Below are 6,611 nucleotides of genomic sequence, written 5' to 3' on the forward strand. Positions count from 1 at the left end.
TTCCTTTCGCAAGATACGTAAGCTGTCATCTTTTGACACGATGGATGTCGCACTTTATGAATAAGATCATTATGGTGGTTTCAAGGGCCCATATTTGTGTTTAGGAGTTTTCCTAACCATATAAACACCTTTCACACTCATTCACAAATTTTTGAGCACTGTCGCACAAGTGTCATCATGGTTGTCGTGAAGCGTATCTTAAATGTCGCACTTGTCGTAACAAGTCATGGAGCAGTAACACACATTAATTTGTATTGTTTATATGTCATGGGTGATCTATGTTGTTGATTCGTCAAGTATTCTAAGTGTTAGATCGCTGTCAAAGCCTCATCACTTCACACATCATTCCCACTAGTCAAACACTTAGTCATTTCCGAAGAGGCTTCCCAACCCTTCAAATTGACTTCACCCAGCCTATTTGGACTGTGCACTTCATAGAATCAGTCCTCTAGCAGTGATATTGGCCCTTGAATATGCGCAATGCACATTTACCCCCTCCTAGCATTGTTGCACTGCACAATTCCTGAGCCCAAAACCCAACCTTCACCACTAGAATTGCGTAATATTCATAGACAACTTGGCCTAAAATGCGTAGTGTGAAAGAAAAATAATCAAGCTTCCTTCCTGTGCTCCTAAACTATGCAATCCCATAGAAGACCAACCTCCCTTCACCTCGAGAATTGCACATAAGCTTATCCTAGGGGTCATTCCTCTTACTCAAAACAATGCAAAGACTGTCACTCAGCCACCTAAACTACACATTATGCAGTTCCAGGCCTTAAGCTTCAGCCTTAACTACTAGGACTGTGCAATGTGTAGTCACTGAGCCTCCCTTCCCAACTTGTAACTCAGTTCCGGCTCAGTCCTGTTGAGATTTTCTGTTTTAATAAAATAGGCAAAAATCTCAGTAGGTGCCAACAATCTGATTTGGTTGCTATGTTAGCTCTATTTTGTTGGGAGTGAGTTAATGCATCCTATATTTGCTGTAGGAGGATTTATGAGGCAGTTAGATCCTCTTAGCTATAAAACAGGTGTCCAGACGGATTGGGTGGAGTGCGTGAGAGTTTGTGAGGAACTGAATTATCATGTAAACTCCTGTTTGATAATAAATTTTGCCGATGCCTATGTTTGGTGGATGCAGCCCAGATTGGTTGGGTGAACCACGTAAAACTCCTGTGTCTCTTATGTGATATGTTTTATCTACTGTTGCTTGTATTTTGTTTAGCTACCCATTGAATGCTCCAACAAGTGGTATCAGAGCATGTTGGAGGCGTGGTGCAGCGGAGGAGTGGCGTAATCTGTTTGAGCGTGGACCTGCTGCGTGGGAGGGATAAAACTATTAGTGACATCGTACAGAGCTTCCTTAATACTGTGCGTGTGGCTACGTATGCGTGGCTATCAATGAACTCCATGTGATGGCGTGGAAGGGATCGTATGCAGAGGATGAGTGTTATGCCAGCGCCAAAGACTGACAGTGTGCATTGGCCTTGCGCATGACAGCGCAAGACTGTAAACAACGCAGCGTTAACACTGTTTTTAAACAGTGAAAGTCGTTTTTTTTTAATTGTAGAACCTGTGGTTTTTTGAATATTCAGCGGACCTGCGTTTTGTATGAATGTTGAGCGGATCAAACAGCCAGAGACTGGAGCAGTATGACTGGAGTGGAGATCAGCAATATATATGTTTGCAACATATATGCACATAATATTTGAACTGTCAGCAGATCGATTGGAACAAGTGTTTAGTCGGATCGGTGGAGTATTTCGTTGTTTTTTTTTAAAGGTTTTTTGCGATTGGCGCGGGATAGGGTCAAACAGGTGCGCCAATAACCAGCATGGCGCAGAACCGATTTGATTAAGAGCGCCAGTGCGCCAATTTTCAGATCGGCGCGTAATTTAGAGGTATACACGCGCCAAATTGTCAACACTTAGAGCGTTTTTCAGCTGGCGCGGTTCTTGTGTTCGTCAGCAAGCGCCAAATTTATTTACACTATTTTTTAATTGAAATCTGAGATTCAAACAGCAAAGCAAAGGGGTTTGTTTTTTTTTTTTTAAATAAAGGCAAAGGTAAAATAAGGCATAGGCGTTTATTGAGATTAAATTCTTTTATTTAAAAGTTGGAATTGGAGATTCTTTGATTTTTTAAACGAGATGGCGAAAACTCAGAGTGCCCGATTTGAAATCGAGAAATTTAATGGCAAAAATAATTTCGAGATCTGGAAGGTAAAGATGCATGATCTGCTGGTACAACAAGGCATGGCGAAGGCGTTGTTGGGCAGATCCAAACTGCCTTACCCTGTGACAGATGATGAATGGAATGAATTGGATGGAAGAGCCTTGAGCGGTATTCGACTGTGTTTGGCTGATGATGTTTTATTTAACATCGTGTCCGAAAAGACTGCAGCTGGTTTGTGGACGAAGTTGGAGAAGCTGTATATGACAAAATCCTTGACAAATCGGATTCTCCTAAAGCGACAGCTATACAGTTTGCGAATGAAGGAAGGTACTTCCATTACTGATCATTTGAATGTTTTTAATACTCTAATGGTACAATTAGAAAGCATAGAAGTAAAATTTGAAGCCGAGGATAAAGCCATAACTTTATTGTGCTCGTTGCCTGAGTCGTGGGATCATTTTGTTACTTCTATAAGTCTTAGTTCATCTGAAACCATTGAATTTGATGATGTCGTCGGAGCTTTGTTGTCCGAGGAGACCAGGAAGCAGTCGAATGCTGAGACCTCTACATCAGAGGCAATGATGGCTAGAGGTCGTTCTAGAGAAAGACACTCTAGTAAGCGCAGCGATTCGTGTTCAAAGTCAAAAGGAAAGAAGAGTAAAGTAAAGTGCTGGTTCTGTGGCAAATCAGGGCATTTGAAGAAGGATTGCTGGAAGCGACAACAAACTTCTAAAGAAGCTTCATCGATAGAAAAGAAGGAAGTGAACACGACTGATACAGTTTCAGCATTTGGTTCAGGTATGAGCGACAAAGTCTTATCAGTTAGTTTGTCAAATCATGATCAAAATTGGTTGTTAGATTCCGGTGCGTCAAACCACATGTGTATTCATAGAGACTGGTTTAAGACATATAGATCAGTGAATGATGGAGTCGTGTACATGGGTAATGATGTCACATCTAATATTGTGGGAATAGGGAGTATACAGCTACAAATGTTTGATGGGACAACCAAAATGTTAAATGATGTAAGACATGTACCAGATTTAAGAAAAAATCTAATTTCACTAGGGGCACTTGACACAAATGGATATAAAACTGTCATTCAAGGTGGAGTAATGAAAATTTACAAAGGTATTTTACTAGTAATGAAAGCTAAGAAAGTAGGAAATCTGTTTCAGTTAGAAGGAAGAACAGGGTCAGTTCATGTGTCTATCGTGTCTGAACATGACAGTAGTTCCATGCGCCTATGGCACCAAAGGTTGGGCCATATGAGCGAAAGAGGGTTAAAGATTTTGGCTGATCGCAAGTTACTTCCTAATCTAAGGTCTGGAAAGTTAGATTTCTGTAAACATTGTCTGTTTGGCAAACAAAGTAAACAAAAGTTTAAAATAGGCAAACATACTAGTAAAGGAATACTTGATTATATCCATTCAGATGTTTGGGGTCCAGCACCTACAACCTCGTATGGTGGCTCGTCGTATTTTGTATCGTTTATTGATGACTTTTCTAGGAAAGTGTGGGTCTACATGTTGAAAATGAAGTTTGATGTTTTTACAGTTTTCAAGCAGTTTAGAGCATTGGTAGAAAACATCACTGGTAGAACTATAAAATGTTTAAGAACTGAAAATGGTGGTGAATTTACTTCCAAGGAGTTTGACAACTATTGCAAGGATGCAGGGATCGAGAGACATAAGACTACCGTGTATACTCCTCAGCAAAATGGAGTTGCTGAACGCATGAACAAGACTCTTTTGGAGAGAGCAAGGAGTATGCTGAGTAACGCTGGTTTGCAGAAGGAGTTGTGGACATAAGTGGTGGCTACAGCTTGTTATGTGATAAATCGATCGCCATCGACAGCGATAGGTTGCAAGATTCCTCAAGAGGTATGGAAAGGTCACCCTTGTGATTATTCTAAACTCAAAGTGTTTGGTTGTGATGCATATGCTCTAGTGCCTAAACATCAGCGAACTAAATTAGATCCAAAATCAAAAAGGTATATCTTTGTTGGGTATGGTGATGGAACAAAGGGATTTAGATTGTGGGATCCTACTACCCACAAAATCATCATCAATAGAGATGTAAAGTTTGATGAATCCTCTCTTGTATAGTTAGATGTAGATAATAAATTGAAACATGATGATGTATCTAATTTTTAGCACATTCAGTTTGACAACACTTCTAATGATAGTCATGACGACCATAGTTCAGATTCTAGTCATGAATAGGTTTCAGAATCAGATTATGAACAGGGTTTAGATGGAGGTCATGAACAGGTCTCAGATGGCGACCATGAAGAAGTTCCTACAGATGGTAGTCAACCAATTGTGGAAGCACTAGAAACATCCTTAAGGAGGTCTACAAGGATCAAACGTCCTCCGAGAAGGTATGATGATTATGTTACTTCAGTTGCTTTGACCGCTAACGATGATGAACCTTTGTGTTATCAGGAAGCTGTAGAAGGTTCAAAGAGTGACAAATGGAAAGCAGCTATGAAGGAAGAAATGATGGCCTTAGGTAAGAATGGCACATGGGATCTGGTTGAACTTCCCAAAGGCAGGAAAACTGTGGGATGTAAATGGGTTTTCAAAGTGAAACGAGGTGTGAATGATATAGAGGACAGATACAAAGCGAGGCTGGTTGCAAAAGGGTTTTCTCAGAAAGCAGGCATAGACTTTCATGAGATATTTTCACCAGTTGTTAAAATTGTTTCAATTAGAATTGTGTTAGCGTTAGTTGCTTTGCTTGATTTAGAATTACAACAACTAGATGTTAAGACTGCGTTTTTACATGGTGATTTAGATGAGGAAATTTATGTGGAACAACGGAAGGGTTTGTTCAGCATCGCAATAAGAAATTTGTCTGCAGGCTCAAGAAGTCATTGTATGGTCTGAAGCAGTCGCCTCGACAGTGGTACAAGAAATTTGATTCTTTCATGTTGAGTCAAAAATATATAAGAAGTGAATATGATCATTGTGTTTACTTTAAGCAGTTAAGTAATGGCATGTTCATTATCTTAGTGTTGTATGTTGACGATATGCTTTTAGCAAGCAAAAGCATTGAAGAAATCAACAGGTTGAAGACTCAGATGGCAAGGATGTTTGATATGAAAGATCTAGGAGCAGCAAGATAGATTTTGGGCATGGAGATTTTCAGAGACAGGGGCAATGGTAAGCTGTGGCTATCACAACAGAAGTATGTTGAGAAAATACTTTTGAGGTTTGGTATGAACAATGTGAAGCCTGTGTCAGTCCCTTTAGCTTCCCATTTTAAGCTTTCTTCCAGTTTATTTCCTAATACAGATGAAGAAAATGATTATATGTCTCGAATTCCATATGCCAATGTAGTAGGATGTTTGATGTATGCGATGGTTTGTACTCGACCAGATATTTCACATGCAGTTGGGGTTGTTGGCAGGTATATGGCAAATCCAGGTAAAGAACACTGGTCAGCAATGAAATGGGTGCTTCGGTATTTGAGAGGCACAAGTAGTTATTGTATTACTTACAATAGGGTAGTGAATATGTTTGCGGGTATGTTGATTCTGATTTTGCAGGTGATTTGGATAAGAGAAGGTGTTGTGCCCTACAACAACCCCCCATTTCATATCATTTATATTTACAAATTTATCATATGAAATGGGTCCCTTTAGAAGTTAATTGGTATCAATATTGCATTATTTGAAAAAGGTCCGCAAACCAAATGAAGACATTATATAAAACCTTTTGAAAAACCCATTTCTGATCAAATAAAACAATCTTTTATCATTGCGATAAAGCGATCGCAAGATCGCATATCGCAATGACATAGAAAACACAAATAAGTGACATATGGGTTCCCGCCGATGTGATATCGCTATCGGCTATCGGCGATACTCTATACGCAGTCTTAAAGCACCCCAAACCTTTCACCCCGATGCGATGGGATATTGCAATCGGCAATCGGCAATATCCTATGCACAATAATAAGGCACCCAGGTCATACCCCCGATGCGATGCGATATCGCAATCGGCAATCGACGATACACTTTCTATGCACATTGTTATGCCCATTCACCCCGTTGCGATGCGATTTCGCTATCGGCGATCGGTGGTATGCTATCCATATGTTTATATGCCTATTCTCCTGATGCGATGCGATATCGCTATCGGCGATCGGGGTTTGAAAATTGTCAACATAAGGATTTAAGTGTTCCCGACGCCCGATTATGATATAGCGCGGATTTCAAAAAAGCCATTAAATGGAGGGATATTATGATAAAATCATATTTAAAGCTTAATCTGCTAAGCAATGATGCACCTGTGCCCAACCGCCAAAACATCCATAGCACGCTTAAATGGGTCATTCGGCCGAATAATGGTATAATGGGCATTTAAGGGGTGGCAAGTTTTAAATGGCCATTTAATGTAATTGTAAGATATTCCTAGGGATTGCATCCC

The sequence above is a fragment of the Pinus tabuliformis genome, chromosome 1_2, assembly GCF_031772625.1.
Source record: "Pinus tabuliformis cultivar Carrire ecotype Pingquan chromosome 1_2, CPIR1, whole genome shotgun sequence".
Lineage (NCBI taxonomy): Eukaryota > Viridiplantae > Streptophyta > Pinopsida > Pinales > Pinaceae > Pinus > Pinus tabuliformis.